This window comes from Manis pentadactyla, chromosome 3 (genome assembly GCF_030020395.1).
Source record: "Manis pentadactyla isolate mManPen7 chromosome 3, mManPen7.hap1, whole genome shotgun sequence".
Classification (NCBI taxonomy): domain Eukaryota; kingdom Metazoa; phylum Chordata; class Mammalia; order Pholidota; family Manidae; genus Manis; species Manis pentadactyla.
Genome location: NC_080021.1, coordinates 10,832,538 through 10,850,483, shown reverse-complemented (window position 1 = coordinate 10,850,483; position 17,946 = coordinate 10,832,538).

The window sequence follows — 17,946 nt, the reverse complement described above, 5'->3', positions numbered from 1 at the left end:
ACTACCTTTTTTCACGAATCACATTTATGTCTAGTGTAACCTGGTAGTTAAAAACACACAATTGGAGCCAGCATATCTAGGATCGAGTCCTGGCTTTGGCAATTCCTAGCTCTTGGGAAAGTTAAATAATCTCTTTGTGCCTGTTTTCTGACCTGTAGAGTAATATAGTGCTTGCTTCATAAATTTATTATGTGTATTAAATGAGTTGCTGCTTGCAAAGTGTTTATTACATTGTTAAGTACCATATAAAAATTAGAATATTTGCCAAGGAAGACCCGATTGGATTAGATAATCACTATTACCCCACTGGTTTAATCATCTGTGGGTCTAAATGGCAGGCTACATGAAGCAGAACATATCAGCTTGTGTCAAACGACTTCTTGAAAAATGGTCTGTAAGGAAGAACCACGAAAGGGACCCATAAATGGCACAATAACCATGCCTCACCGGTATTATCCTAAGAAAACTAAACTAAGACAATCAATTACAAACACACACACATCAGTGTCAGAACTAGAATCTGAACTCAGGTTTCCTGTCTCCAAATACTATTCTCTTTGCAAAACACCCAGCCAAAAACATGTATTAAAACACCACTAAGTGTGTTATTGATAGAATACTCATGTTACAGATAATCAGCCAGGCATTAGTGAATTTAAATGATTTGCATAGGTTACAAAACAATAAATTTGTGAAGCTGAGGTCTCTTCTATCTCACCAATTTCTGTTCTTCATTTTCAGGAAAACTACTACCACAAACAACGTAGTGTCTTCTGTTTCCCACAATTTTATGGCCCCAACTTACCCAGACTACATTAAGGCTATAATTGTATTTCAGAGCTAAGTGGATCTTCCACTCAAAATTTATTGAAATTCGTGGCAAGAGTTTGGTTGTAAAAGTGTAGTGATAACACACCGTGAAACTGGCAGCTTGAGTGAAAATTGCTGAAATTAACATTGTTAGGGCTGTAATTCATCTTCCAGGTTTTCCATATGCTGTGTGGCCATCACATAGGTTTTTTGTATTGCTGTTTTTTTTTATATGGAGTGGTAAAGATAGATGCATGAGGTATTGTTAATGAGTTCTATATACGTCTGGCATTGAGCACAGTGAAAGATAATTGTGAGATATCACATTTTCCATGGATGTGACATTCAACTTCTTATTATAGACCACTGTTTCTATTTATGTAATTGTCATGTTTGAAATAATTCATTTATTAATTCAACCAGCTTTTATTGGGCATATAATACATATCAGATATTTTCTAGGCATGGGGAACATAATCATGAATAAAAATATTTCTTTAATCAAATGAGCACAGTCTAGGGGAAGAAACATCAGTGCCAAAAGTTTCATGCATTATTAAAGAAACAAAATTGTTCCTTAGAGCCTAAGACTATACTCTGTGCTGTAGCATATATGCTGTAAGTATATGGTATAAGTTTAATGTCACTGACGTTTTATGACTTAAAAAGTTTAAGGCTTTATGTTTTCTCCAAAGGTAGGCAAAGAGAGTCATCACTAGGAGATTAAAATGTTTTGAACTGATACAGGTTATGAATCTGATTCTAAAATTAAATCTGCTAAAGTGTAAACTCCGTGAGAGTAGACTTTTGGGGGATTTATTTATTCACAGGTGCTGAAAATACATTGTCTGACTCATAATGGAGGTGCACTAAGTATTTGTTGAATGAAGGAACTCAGCGTGTGATTTTGGCTTAGTTGTTTAACTTCACTGAGCAGAGAGAGAACCTGCGTGCCTGCTCTCTGCACCTGGGCTCCCGGATGATGCCAGAGACAATGATACAGCCTCACAGACTGGTGTCTCTGACATCCGCAGCGTGTGGATGCCACCTGAGCCATCTTATCCCTCGTCCCTGACACCATCCCTTCTCCCATGGTTGCAGGCTCGATCCTCATCCCTCGCTGGCATATGGCGGAAGGCATCTACGGGGATCCTTCCCTGTGTACACCATGGCCCATACCCTCCCCTCCCTCTGCCAGGGATGCACTCCATTATTCCCTCTTCGCTTTATAAACTGGCTCCTTCTAATAGCATTTAAACATCTTAAAATCCTCTCGCTCTGTTAAACAAACTAGGAAGAAGAGGAGGAGTAGGACTACAACCTCTAGCAACTTCTCACTCCCCTTCGGCTACCTCTTTACCTCATTCCCTGTGCGAGCAAACTGGAAGAAGCCGTCCACCTTTGCTGGTCCCTCTTCTTGACCTGATGCTTCTGAGCCCACTCTGATCTGGCCTCCCCTTCATATTCCCGAGAGTGCCCTCAGCCAGGTCACCTGTAGTCTCTCATGGTTAGGAATACTGCATGTGTGTCAGTCCTCAATTTATCTGACCTCTCTGTAGGCCCCGCTCTTCTGACTTGGAAAAGCCCCTCTTCTCAGGGCCAAATTTGTCCCTTCTTTGTTCTTCGCTGGTCGGTGCTATTTGGTTGGCTTTGCGGGCTGTTGGTCTGATGTCCATCTCTTGGATATGAAGTGGGCTCTCTCACTTCCCCGCTCTACCTGCTTCATATGTGATTTCATCCATGTTCATGGCTTCATTTTGCCACTTATTTCTGTATCCCAACTCTGTCCTGAGTTCCAGGCCTTTCTAGCAAAGCTTTCAGAGGCTATCTCCATTTGAAAGACCTACAGCCCCCTAAAAGAAACATGTAACATGAGTTATTGTCACTATGATTTATTTCCTCAGTGGTGGGGTCCCTCCTTTTGGCCTCAGGTTGTCTTAATATATGGAGACCATATATTAATTTGGAGACCAACCAGCAGAATCCTAAGAGGAGTTTCATGGTACATGGTAATAAACATGTAAAGGCAGTTAAACAACACCCTAGCTCAAGAGCGAGCTAGGAAAAAGGTTGCATGTGCAAAGATTTTATAAGTCAAATTCCCATAATCTCCATTTAATTTCATTTCTCTCATAAAACAACTCAGAGGAGACATGTCAGTAAATAGATTTCACTTACGGCTCCATGGTATACCCTTGTGGACACTGTAATACATTTAGCTAATCTTCATTTTTAAAATATATGTAAGTTCCAAAAAGCTCGAATTAAAAAAATGTATTATCACAATAACATCTTGGGTGTGCTAAGACAACACTTTTCTTGGACTGCATGAAAATGCAACTCTTTTCTAGGGGAGTGAGAGCTGTGTCCCAGGGCACACGCCTGTGGGTATCACCAAGGTGTCTGTTGGAAACACGGAGAAGTCCACACTCCGTTCAATAGTACTCGAGAGGGGCCGTTGTCCGCAATCATGCAGACACTGGGTATTAGCATTTGACCTTTGGAAACAGCTCACTGCCTATAACCTACTTGTTCTGGGGAGCCATTGCAGTCTGCCAGGGCTCCACACAATGTTAGCTGTTAGTAACTAATCATAGTATTTTAAGTGTGCTATGACCATTGCTGAGAACAGCACAATTAGTCTCCTTGTTTTATATCCAATTTCCCTATCTCAAGGGGGCTGGGGCAGGGATGGGGGAGCAGTGGTTGGCATGAGGCTGGCCCCCAGGGAAACCTAGACTACGGTCCCAGCACAGCCCAGAAACCTTTGGCCACAAAGAGTAGAGTCAATCTGGGCTGGGGCAGGGGGTCACTGCAGGGTGAGATAGCTGAATGCCCTGCTTTTTAAAATAATAAGATATCTTTAAATAAAAAAACAAAAAAACAATATTATTGCAAAGATAGGTTTTGGCTACTCCATCAAACTGGTTTATCACAAAAGAATTGGGCCCCCCCCCAACCATTCACGCTCCCCCTTTCTTCTATCCTATACCTTCCATTGTCTACTTTATCAACCCACTTTTTGAAAGCACTGTGTTCAAGTTAAACAAATAAACTCCATAAGTCAGAATCAGAGAAATCTTAATTCCTACGTAGTGAAAATGAGTATCTGAGTTGTAATTCAAGTAATGTGAAAAACTAGCTGGGATGAAACATCCGAAAGGGAACTTCAGATGGAAAAAAATTGGCTTTGCGCCTCCAGCACACAAAAGAATATTGTGGCTTCAATTTTTCCTTTGATTCTATTTAATTCCATTTCATGGGCAATTATCCTATTAAACTGGCTCTTTGTTTTGACTTAAGTAACTAAACCCTGAGAGCTCAAGACTCCCTCCTTCAATGGCAAAATTCAGCCCTGTGCGTGTTTTCCAGGATTGCGGAGGTTGCAGAGCTCTTGTAAAAGCGTCTCCCGTCCTCCAGGCTCCCTCTGAGACCAGGAAACCCCAGGAGGTGACCTGAGGGTTTATTCCAGGACGGCCGGGACCTGTGTCTATGCTGCTCTTCACTAGCAGAGCCTGGATAAGAAACCGGAGTCTTCATTCTGCAACACAAACTCATCCCACCAACATTTACTGGACACTTACTACATGACCAGAACTAAGCACTGAGAGAATCATTCCTTACCCTAAAGGAAAACCACAGTTGGGGTGATGCACCAAGGAGTGTGAAGGAAAAAGCTCTGGGGTCTGTGGAATCAGACAAATCTGGGTTTAAATCGCAGCTCTGCTAACTGTCTGACTGTGTGGCCTCGGAAAAGCCTCTTGGCCTTCAGAGTCTCGTCTTCTTGATCTAAATTCTAGACCGGGAACTGATTATCATGAAGTATGAAACAGAAGAACTAGTTAAGGGCCTGGTACATACCGCATGGCTATGATGATCAGTGTGGTGTCTATTAGCAGTCATATAGAAAAGCCCCATCACAATGCCTAATACAGATTTCAAAACGTAAATATGATGCACGGCTCAGGGGTGAAGAATTTACAGAAAGAAGTAGGACAGGACCATGCAACTCACGGGTCAGAGTTCTGCACGGCCTCTGTGCTCTCCAAATTCTTTGTTTTCACTGTGGTTTAGTGCCACCAGGATGTGTTTCCCTGCATCAGCTTGACTATTGGTGGGAACAATTGAGGTTATGTGGTTGGGGATTGTAGGAAGTCTGGGGCTCGTAGGATGGCTTGTAGGGCTTGTAGGATGGCTGCAGCTCTTCCAGAAACCTCCTGGAAGTCTGGAATCCACCTCATTGGCCCAATCTGGGGAAACACGAACCAAGGGATGACTGGGAATATGAGGACCTTCCTCGTCCTTTCCTGCCTTGCCCCTGGCTTTTCCTTGCCTGGACTGGTTCTCCTTTCCATTTCCACCCTCCCCTGTGGAGAGTGAGAATTTAGTTCACCCCTTTTTGTAGCAACTGAGCCTAAGCAGTAGCCATTTCCATTATAGCTGAGTAATTTGTGTTTTTGTGGGAAACATTACTACGGGGGTCGGAAGCTGGTGTTACTGTACTTATGGTACATAGGTCTCTCTGGGATATTTGGCACAGAAACTATGCACACACACACATATATAACATACACAGACACACGAGATATTCATTCCAGCAAGGGGGCCTTGAGGGTTTCAGGCGACAGAGCCCTGGGAGCAAGACCTCAAATAGCAACTGAGTGACATCCTTGGGGAAGACAGCTGGCTTGGGGACCCCAGTGTCCTTGAAAAGGTCCTTTCCAGTATGGAGCTGGATAGCTGATGTGAAGATTATAGGATTATTTTAAATCAAAGTACTTGATCTGAGTCCACAGGTGTTAAGAGTTTCATGGTTGGACCTCAGAGACCTGTGAATCCATATATAGCAACACAAAAAGCAGTTTTTCTAGGAAAGAGTTTACTACTCATATGCTATTTTCAAAGGAATTCATTGCCCCCAGCAAGGGACCAAAAGCTTGAACTGGAGGATATTCTTCATGCATTACATTAGGAACTGGCACAGAGGCAGATTCATGGCACATTGTGAAATTCCACACTGCATGTAGTGAGCTGACATCACAGGCTGCAAACAAGCAGAGGGAATTTAAGGAACTGCTGAAAGGCACTCAGAATCCTTCAAAAGGGACAGTTACTTGACCTAATTACTAAAACGGGGCATCTGTGGCTCTCAAAGCATTTGTGACTGCCCGTCTCCTTGGATACACCACCTTCAACACTCAGAACATAATTGCTGTTAAATGAATGAAAGGGTGCATGAGTGATGACAGGGCATAATTAATAGGATGTTAGGATGGAAAAGCAGCTTTTAAAAGTTAAAAGGTGCCACCCAGTGCCAGCTGCCTCTCCATTTCCAGTGACCAACATCCTTAAAGCCTGTTGACTCTTACTTTGTTTATTGGGGTTATGTTGCAAATAGGTCACTGCAGGTTAGAGACAGTGAAGTAGGTGAGGAACTTGACCCAGAGAAGCACACCGAAGTAGGGGAACAAGGAAATTCCAAAGAAGGAAAGAAACGGATAAACTAATTCAAACAAAACCTCATGAAGAGTTGTGATCTGAGATCATTTAATGTAGGAGAGATTCGTGTCTAATTCAGTAGATCTTTAGGGCATAATTGTAGAATTATATTATGAAATTTTTGATGATTTGCCTCTTTTTAAAAATGCAGGTATTGGTTGTTCCACACCTTTGGACATTTTGTGCATGCTTGTGCATGTCTTTTAACCTTCCCGGGTATGACTGCCTTTTTCATGCTTAATTTAAAACATATAAATTGATACTTGAGGAAGGAGGGATAGAAACTTACTGTTTTGCTTATGAAGTAAGAGATAGGCTGCATATTATCAGAAAGCAGATTTTGTTTGAATATAAGAAAGTAGTTTTTACTCATTAAAACTTGCTGGGAAACAAGCTACTTTCTGAGGTGGTGAGCTCGTAGCTTGTAGAGGTATTCAAGCAAGTCATGTTGACCCATTGGGATGGTTGTGAATATGATTTGTGCATAGAATTGGAATGTAAAGTAGCAAAACAGATCCAGATTCTGTGATCCAAAGAGGTTTGTTCAAACAAGTTCAAGAAAATCTCCATATCAAGCCCTTGTAAAATTCTAGGTTTTAATACCTATACGCTCCTCCTGGTGGGTGATTCTTGTCAGCTGAGAAGGGTGATAAGGAAGGGGAATGGTTCTGAAGGTCATCAGTAGGATATCCGCTTCCTAATAAGGTTTCAATGGCAAGGAGGTTTCTACTTCCGGACATCGCCTTGATGGATCTTCAGGGTCCAGTAGAGGTGGGATGGGATATAACATGGTAACACTTGTCTCAAAATCTCACAGAAGTAAGTGTGCTGAGGACTGTTTAGATCCTAGGTTTCTAGCTGATGAGAAAAGCAAAACAAATAAAAAGAAATTACTCATGGTTTAGAATTGACCAGGAACTCTTAAGAGGGAATACTGGAAGTTCAGAGCTTGGGCTGAGTGGAGACTGCCAATCTGGGATGAATCAGCCTCGGAAAGCCTCAGGGCTGGTGAATGGGGACACCTGGCAGCCCGTGAAGGGAGGACTCTCAGTCAGTGAAATTTCTGACGCTGTAGCAGGAGGCACAGCAACTTTTCAGAAAATCTACTTGCCCTGCTCCTATGCCACACCATGCCAGCAACTCAAAAACTATCACTTCCTTTTTGATCTCTATATTCTTAGATTGACTTCTTGTTCCCATAATAGAATAATATTTAATGCATCTGTCAGCTGCAGGGTTGTCATTTTTGGATATTCCATGCAAGCTTGATTGTCAACAACTTTACACATAGTCTTCCTTCTGCCTGGTGCACCACCTCATTCCACCATACCCACCTCAGGCAAAAATGTTATCATGATTATATACTCCCGAGGTCAGTTTGCTTTCTAATACGAGGACTTCTCACTCTGCCTTGTAATTATAGGCTAATCTGAGCTCTCACCATTTCCAGGGTGGCCTGGACAACTCTGGCTCAAACCAGGCATCAGAAACATGAACTTCTACCTTTTCCTCCAGGCAGTGGAGTTACTTGATGGCCAGAAGAAACAAGGCAATGAGCTTTTACAGGATTTATTAACTTCATTAATCTTAATGGCATTAGTGCAAGAAGCCACAATTTGGAACTTCCCCAGAAATTCTCAAACATACTTGGATTTATATATTTCTGCAAACGAAACAAAACAAAGCAAAACAAAAACTCCTTCCCCTTTCATGGTTACCTGTTTTCATTCCATGCAGGTTCTGCCTCAAATTAGATGTGTGGCGCCCTCCTGGTATTGCCAGAGCATATTGGAGGAATAGAAACTGAATATTCTAGTCTAGTTGTCTCATTTGTACCTGCAAAGTCTTACCTTCCTGGTCAATTTTCTCCAAAATTTTCGACAACTATAGCATTTATGCAATTAAAATTCTACATCTATCCAGATATCACTTTATGTTATATCATATATACACCAGCTGATGTTAAACTGACCCATCTAATTCATTCTTTCCCATGTATTTTTGTGTGTGTGTGTGTGTGTGTGCAAGGCAAATTGGTTAAGTGAACATTTTTCTAAAACACTATTTGATTGTTCTAATATATTTGCCCATTTTACTTCTACTCATTTTACTCCCCAGAAGTTCACAAATGCTAGTACATGATAAAATTCTTACTAGACCATGAAAGATGAGAAGACTATGGACAATTATGTGTATGCATGTATGTGCATATATAGTAGAGTTGCTGCAAAATGGTGACAGATCTTTTCTTTATTAGAGATTACATTTCCTGCTTCTTAAGTTTTGGTCCTCAATCATCTTTTCTTTTATGTAATGTTATTATGGCTTTTGTAATGGGGAGTATTTTTAAAAATTATCTTTACTTGGAAGAAACAAAATTTGGTAATTGGATATCAGCCTTCATATTTGTTTGTTTAAATGGTATTGGTTTAGAAATCCAAAATTGGAAAGCCCTGAATAATAATATTACTACTTAATTCCAAGAACTATAGAACCATTAAATCATAGTGCTAAGGGAATGCATCACCTAGTGGTGCTAGCTCACCATTAATGGAGAAGAAACAGGCCCAGAGACAGGGAGCCCATAAACAAGGAACCCCATGTTCAGAGTTTACTGGTGATAAAACAGAATTAGAGCAAGCATTGGAACCCAGGTATCCTGGGTCAGTCACTTTTCTTCACTCCATTTTTAAAGTGACATCAATTTAAGCTTGGTAGGGAGTCATTCCATCTTGTTTATTCATGTTTGGAACGGCATTTTCCAGGAATCTCAGAAGGCTCATATTCAACATTTCTAGGGTGAGAAAAATCACAGGTATCTGGCAAAGAGGCATCTCTTTCCCTTGGAACTGAATGCATAATTGAGGATTTCACACTTTGGCATTATTCAATCTTAATCTTCAGTGAACTTGCTGAAGATACCGTTTTGATCAGGACAGGTTCCCACATTGTATTACAACTTACCAACCGTAATTGGATTCCTTGGGCACCACAGGAGTTCTAATTGCAAATGCAGAACAATTTCAACCTCAGCCCCTCATGTTGTCCCTGTTGAAAGCCTTCAAGAGGAAAAAATAAAAAGGAGACATTTTGTTTCTGGGTGAATTTCAAAAGCTAACGTAATGTCGTTACTTTTTCCTCCCATGATTTCCAGAAGGCCTGAGCAACCCATGCAATTTTCAATCCTTCTCCTTTTAATGAGTTTAGGAATATTGTGGTATAGACACATTTCATAGAGCCTGAAAAAGTGGATTGATTTTCAAGGAAATGATGACAAGGCACGCGTTTATCCATCCTGACCCTGCCTGGAATGCTCTCGGCTTGAGGTGTGAATGGACTTACGTGCTTCTTTCCTGTCATGATCAATCAAAAGGTTTCGCATGGAACTGAAATATTTACATTTGATCTGCTCAGCCATGCAGACTGGTGTCAAATAAAAACAACAGGGCTGTGTATCTGACCCCCTGGGTCTAGTACTGTTTTACCATGACCTACTTGGTTTTCTTGAGCAGGGACTTTGTTTCTCTGCACCTCTGTATTTTGGTGCATTGGGAGTGAGGATTAAAACTACTGACCTAAGTCAGGATTCTATGTTGATAAAATGATATTAGATATAGAAACATGCTGTGCAAATGAAAACCCTGCCTAAATGCAAGGTGGTGAAATTAGAGTAATAAGAAAAACTTACCTGAGTTCACTATATGCCAGCTCATTAAATGCTCCATGCGTCCTAACTCCTTTTATTCTTCAGAAGAAACCAGAGAAATTGGGACCATTATTGTCCCAAGCATAAAAAGGAGGAATTGGAGAATAAAGGGTAGGTAGCTTGCCTAAAATTATGCAGCTGGTAAATGGAGTTTGGTTTTGAATCCAGGCAGTCTGGACCCAGAGCCCAACATCTTAGTTGTTTGTTACATGGCTTCCAATGCTGACATCAGTGATCAAAAGAAAGGAAGGGATGCTTAAATAAGAACGAGACTTTAGACAAAGGAGGAAGAACATATATGATATTATGGATTAAAATGTGTTCCCCTAAGAGTTATATGTTGAAGTCCTAACCACCAGTGCCTCAGAATGTGACCTTATTTTGAAATAGGGTCATTGCGGGTATGACTGGTTAAGATGAGGTCCCACTGAAGTAGAGCAGACGCCCAATTCAGTATGACAACTGTCCTTATAAAAAGGGGAAATCTGGAGGTAGACACGTGTCCAGAGAGGATGCCGTGGGAAGATGGAGGCGTGCTGCTCCAGGCCATGGGAGCACCGGAAGATGGGAGAAAGGCCTGGAACACACCTCTCCCTAGAAACTTCTCCATATGCATGGCCCTGCAGAGAGCCTGACCTCAGCCTGCTAGCCTTCAAAACTGTAGAGAATAAATTTGTTGTTTTGGTCACTCAGCCTGCGGTACTTTCTAATGGCAGCCCTAGAAAACTAATACGTATGTGCGTATGGTTTATGACAATCAACTCTGACTTATTTATTCATCCTTTGAAAATCCACAGAGGGAGGGACCTTTGTAGGGTGTGCATGGCTCTAATTGCAGTTCAGACCCAGATGTGTGGACAGGAGGCCATCAGCTTCCAGTGACAGTGGCTGGGCCCTCCTTGGCCCGTTGGTGAAAGCAGCATCTAGTGTTGTCTGTGGGAGTCACAAAGAGGGTGCTCAGCATTAGCCCAGGGAAAGCTAAGGGGGCTAAAACTTTGGTTCTGTTCTTAATCATTGATAGTAAACACACTCTTATCAAACTTCTGTGACACAAATACTCAGTTTTCCTCCTATGTCCGATGCCATTATTTCTCAGTGACCACAGCTACCTTATCGGGCTCATCTCTGCAATATTGGAGTTTCTCGAGCTTCGTCCCACAATGGGTCAGTTCTCATTTTGCACCTTCCTGGTGATTTCATCCTTTGCTATGGCTTAAATGACCACTTACAATCTATTCTTGTATGTAATCATGGTTAAAAATCTTCCGTGTACTGTTACCTAGCTATGTGAACTTGAGAGTCCTTGAGGGCACATTTCATGACTCTTTTGTGCCTCCGTTTCCTCATTTGTAAAATAGAGGTAAAAATACTGCAGGCTTGAGAGGGCGGAGCCAAGATGGCGGTGTGAGTAGAGCAGCGGAAATCTCCTCCGAAAACCACATATATTTTTGAAACTACAACAAAGAAAACTCTTCCTAAAAGAGAGACCAGAAGACACAGAACAACAGCCAGACCACATCCACACCTGTGAGAACCCAGCGCCTCGCGAAGGGGGTAAGATACAAGCCCCGGCCTGGTGGGACCCGAGCACCTCTCACCCCAGCTCCCAGCGGGAGGAGAGGAGTCAGAGTGGGAGGGAGAGGGAGCCCAGGACTGCTAAATACCCAGCCCCAGCCATCTGCACCAGAGCGCAGATACAGTGCATGAGTGAGGTGCTGTAAACTACAGAAACAGGATAGTAAGACCAGTGAGCGGGTCCCTGCAGATGTTGCACCTGGGACAAAGAAAAGTGAGTGCCTTTTGGAAGTCTTAAAGGGACAGGGACCTCACCGCCTGACAGAAACGTCCTGGGACACTTAGTCCAGCAGCAGGGAATCTGGGGATCTCTGGGCACTCGAACCCCCTGGACAGCAGGGAGTACGGAGGCCCCTCACAGAGATAAAAAGCCTCCTGGCCATTCCCCCTCCAACGCGGCTCCACCATATCGGAGCAGCAGCCCGAGCCAGGCCACGCCCACAGCAACAGCGGAGATTAACTCCATAGCAGCCGGGCAGGAAGCAGAAGCCCTGTCTGCACGCAGCTACCCAGCACAAGCCACTAGAGGTCGCTGTTCTCCCAGGAGAGGAGGGCCAAAAACCAACAAGAAGGGAAGTTCTTCCAGCCGTCACTCGTCCCAGCTCTGCAAACTATTCCTATCACCATGAAAAGGCAAAGCTACAGGCAGACAAAGATCACAGAGACAACACCAGAGAAGAAGACAGACCTAACCAGTCTTCCTGACAAAGAATTCAAAATAAAAATCATAAACATGCTGACGGATATGCAGAGAAATATGCAAAAGCTAAGGGATGAAGTCCGGAGGGAGATAACAGATGTCCGGAAAGAGATTACAGAAGTGAAACAAACCCTGGAAGGATTTATAAGCAGAATGAATAAGATGCAAGAGGCCATTGATGGAACAGAAACCAGAGAACAGGAACGCATAGAAGCTGACACAGAGAGAGATAAAAGGATTTCCAGGATTGAAACAATATTAAAAGAACTGTGTGACCAATCCAAAAGGAACAATATCCGTATTATTGGGGTACCAGAAGAAGAAGAGAGAGGAAAAGGGATAGAAAGTGTCTTTGAAGAAATAATTGCAGAAAACTTCCCCAAACTGGGGGAGGAAATAATCGAACAGACCACGGAAATACACAGAACTCCCAACAGAAAGGACCCAAGGAGGACAACATCAAGACACATAATAATTAAAATGGCAAAGATCAAGGACAAGGAAAGAGTGTTAAAGGAAGCTAGAGAGAAAAAGGTCACCTTTAAAGGAAAACCCATCAGGCTATCATCAGACTTCTCAACAGAAACCTTACAGGCCAGAAGAGAATGGCATGATATATTTAATGCAATGAAACAGAAGGGCCTTGAACCAAGGATACTGTATCCAGCACGATTATCATTTAAATATGAAGGAGGGATTAAACAATTCCCAGACAAGCAAAAGCTGAGGGAATTTGCTTCCCACAAACCACCTCTACAGGGTATTTTAGAGGGACTGTTCTAGACAGGAGCACTCCTAAGACTAAACAGATGTCACCAGAGAAAATAAAATTACAGTAAAGAAAGCAGACCAACCAAATACTAACTAAAGTCAAAAAATAAAATCAAATACCCACTAAAAGCAGTTAAAGGAAACACGAAAGAGCACAGAATAAAACAACCAACATATAAAGAATAGAGGAGGAGGAATAAGTAGGGAGAGAAGAAAAGAATCTCCAGACAGTGTATATAACAGCTCAATAAGTGAGCTAACTTAGGCAGTAAGATACTAAAGAAGCTAACCTTGAACCTTTGGTAACCACAAATCTAAAGCCTGCAATGGCAATAAGTACATATTTTTCAATAGTCACCCTAAATGTAAATGGACTGAATGCACCAATCAAAAGACACAGAGTAATAGAATGGATAAAAAAGCAAGACCCATATATATTCTGCTTACAAGAAACTCACCTCAAACCCAAAGACATGCACAGACTAAAAGTCAAGGGATGGAAAAACATATTTCAGGCAAACAACAGAGAGAAGACAGCAGGGGTTGCAGTACTACTATCAGACAAAATAGACTTCAAAACAAAGAAAGTAACAAGAGATAAAGAAGGACACTACATAATGATAAAGGGCTCAGTCCAACAAGAGGATATAGCCATTCTAAATATATATGCACCCAACACAGGAGCACCAGCATATGTGAAACAAATACTAACAGAACTAAAGGGGGAAATAGACTGCAATGCATTCATTTTAGGAAACTTCAACACGCCAGTCACCCCAAAGGATAGATCCACTGGGCAGAAAATAAGTAAGGACATGGAGGCACTGAACAACACACTAGAACAGATGGACCTAATAGACATCTATAGAACTGTACACCCAAAAGCAACAGGATACACATTCTTCTCAAGTGCACATGGAACACTATCCAGAATAGACCATGTACTAGCTCACAAAAAGAGCCTCAGTAAATTCCAAAAGATTGAAATCCTACCAAACAACTTTTCAGACCACAAAGGTATAAAACTAGAAATAAATGGTACCAATAAAGCAAAAAGGCTCACAAACACATGGAGGCTTAACAACATGCTCCTAAATAATCAATGGATCAATGAACAAATTAAAATAGAGATCAAGGAATATATGGAAACAAATGACACCAACAACACAAAGCCCCAACTTCTGTGGGATGCAGTGAAAGCAGTCTTAAGAGGAAAGTATATAGCGACCCAGGTACACTTAAAGAAGGAAGAACAATCCCAAATGAATAGTCTAACATCACAATTATCGAAACTAGAAAAAGAAGAACAAATGAGGCCTAAAGTCAGCAGATGGAGGGACATAATAAAGATCAGAGAAGAAATAAACAAAATTGAGAAGAATAAAACAATAGCAAAAATCAATGAAACCAAGAACTGGTTCTTTGAGGAAAAAAACAAAATAGATAAGCCTCTAGCCAAACTCATTAAGAGAAAAAGAGAATCAACACAAATCAACAGAATCAGAAATGAGAATGGAAAAATCACGATAGACTCCACAGAAATACAAAGAATTATTAAAGACTACTATGAAAACCTATATGCCAACAAGCTGGAAAACCTAGAAGAAATGGACAACTTCCTAGAAAAATACAACCTTCCAAGACTGACCAAGGAAGAAACACAAAAGTTAAACAAACCAATTATGAGCAAAGAAATTGAAGCGGTAATCAAAAAACTACCCAAGAACAAAACGCCCAGGCCAGACTGATTTACCTCCGAATTTTATCAGACATACAGAGAAGACATAATACCCATTCTCCTTAAAGTTTTCCAAAAAATAGAAGAGGAGGGAATACTCCCAAACTCATTCTATGAAGCCAACATCACCCTAATACCAAAACCAGGCAAAGACCCCACCAAAAAAGAAAACTACAGACCAATATCCCTGATGAATGTAGATGCAAAAATACTCAATAAAATATTAGCAAACCGAATTCAAAAATATATCAAAAGGATCATACACCACAACCAAGTGGGATTCATCCCAGGGATGCAAGGATGGTACAACATTTGAAAATCCATCAGCATCATCCACCACATCAATAAAAAGAAAGACAAAAACCACATGATCATCTCCATAGATGCTGAAAAAGCATTTGACAAAATTCAACATCCATTCATGATAAAAACTCTCAGCAAAATGGGTACAGAGGGCAAGTACCTCAGCATAATAAAGGCCATATATGATAAACCCACAGCCAACATCATACTGAATGGCGAGAAGCTGAAAGCTTTTCCTCTGAGTTCGGGAACAAGACAGGGATGCCCACTCTCCCCACTGTTATTTAACATAGTACTGGAGGTCCTAGCCATGGCAATTAGACAAAACAAAGAAATACAAGGAATCAAGATTGGTAAAGAAGAAGTTAAACTGTCACTATTTGCAGATGACATGATATTGTACATAAAAAACCTTAAAGACTCCACTCCAAAACTACTAGAACTGATATCGGAATACAGCAAAGTTGCAGGATACAAAATTAACACACAGAACTCTGTGGCTTTCCTATACACCAACAATGAACCAACAGAAAGAGAAATCAGGGAAACAACTCCATTCACAATTGCATCGAAAAGAATAAAATACCTATGAAAAAACCTAACCAAAGAAGTGAAACACCTATACCCTGAAAACTACAAGATACTCAAGAGAAATTAAAGGGAACACTAACAGATGGAAACCCATCCCATGTTCATGGCTAGGAAGAATTAATATCATCAAAATGGCCATCCTTCCCAAAGCAATATAGAGATTTGATGCAATCCCTATCAAATTACCAACAACATTCTTCAACGAACTGGAACAAATAGTTCAAAAATTCATATGGAAACCCCAAAGACCCCAAATAGCCAAAGCAATCCTGAGAAAGAAGAATAAAGTGGGGGGGATCTCACTCCCCAACTTCAAGATCTACTACAAAGCCATAGTAATCAAGACAATTTGGTACCGGCACAAGAACAGAGCCACAGACCAGTGGAACAGATTAGGGACTCCAGACATTAACCCAAACATATATGGTCAATTAATATTTGTTAAAGGAGCCATGGACATACAATGGGGAAATGACAGTCTTCAACAGATGGTGCTGGCAAAACTGGACAGCTACATGTAGGAGAATGAAACTGGACCACTGTCTAACCCCATACACAAAAGTAAATTCAAAATGGATCAAAGACCTGAATGTAAGTCATGAAACCATAAAATTCTTAGAAAAAAACATAGGCAAAAATCTCTTAGATATAAACATGAGTGACCTCTTCTTGAACATATCTCCCCAGGCAAGGAAAACAAAAGCAAAAAGGAACAAGTGGGACTATATTAAGCTGAAAAGCTTCTGTACAGCAAAAGACACCATCAACAGAACAAAAAGGAACCCTACAGTATGGGAGAATATATTTGAAAATGACAGATCCGATAAAGGCTTGACGTCCAGAATATATAAAGAGCTCACCCAACTCAACAAACAGAAAACAAATAATCCAATTAAAAAATGGGCAGAGGAACTAAACAGACAGTTCTCCAAAAAAGAAATTCAGATGGCCAACAGACACATGAAAAGATGCTCCACATCGCTAATTATCAGAGAAATGCAAATTAAAACCACAATGAGATATCACCTCACACCAGTAAGGATGGCTGCCATCCAAAAGACAAACAACAACAAATGTTGGCGAGGCTGTGGAGAACGGGGAACCCTCCTACACTGCTGGTGGGAATGTAAATTAGTTCAACCATTGTGGAAAGCATTATGGAGGTTCCTCAAAATGCTCAAAATAGAATTACCATTTGACCCAGGAATTCCACTTCTAGGAATTTACCCTAAGGATGCAGCACTCCAGTTTTAAAAAGACAGATGCACCCCTATGTTTATTGCAGCACTATTTACAATAGCCAAGAAATGGAAGCAACCTAAGTGTCCATCAGTAGATGAATGGATAAAGAAGATGTGGTTCATATACACAATGGAATATTATTCAGCCATAAGAAGAAAATAAATCCTAGCATTTGCAGCAACATGGATGGAGCTGGAGGGTATTATGCTCAGTGAAATAAGCCAAGCAGAGAAAGAGAAATACCAAATGATTTCACTCATCTGTGGAGTATAAGAACAAAGGAAAAACTGAAGGAACAAAACAGCAGCAGAATCACAGAACCCAAGAATGGACTAACAGGTACCAAAGGGAAAGGGACTGGGGAGGATGGGTGGGTAGGGAGGGATAAGCGGGGAGAAGAAGAAAGGGAGTATTATGATTAGCACACATAATGGGGGGGTGGGAGAAAGGGGAGGGCTGTGCAACACAGAGAAAACAAGTAGTGCTTCTACAACATTTTGCTGTGCTGATGGACAGTGACTGTAATGGGGTTTGTGGGGGAGACTTGGTATAGTGGAGAGTCTAGTAAACATAATATTCTTCATGTAATTGTAGATAAATGATAACAAAAAAAAGAGAAAGAAAAGGGGGATTACTCCCTGATAGGATAAAACTAACTGCAAATCAACGATTAATGCATGCTTTACATATTCTTAATTTGGATCTTTTAAAGGGTGTCAGATGGTTAGCTATGGAAGTACATTTTTCTGATAATATTCCTTTCTCTTTAAAAAAAAAAAACAGTTCCTGTGTGGTGATCTCCAATAGGTTCTTCACAATGATGTAAAGGTCATATCAAAGTTTTGGCAAAGGTTTTGTTTGTGTTTATACAGAAGATCAAAGCCTAATTTGGCTACACAGAAAACGAATTAAGATACGATATGAAGAACTTCCAACATCAACATCCTCTGGAAGAGTCATTCCAGAAGATGAACATCAAAAAACTTCAACAAAGATCCTGGCACTGCTGCA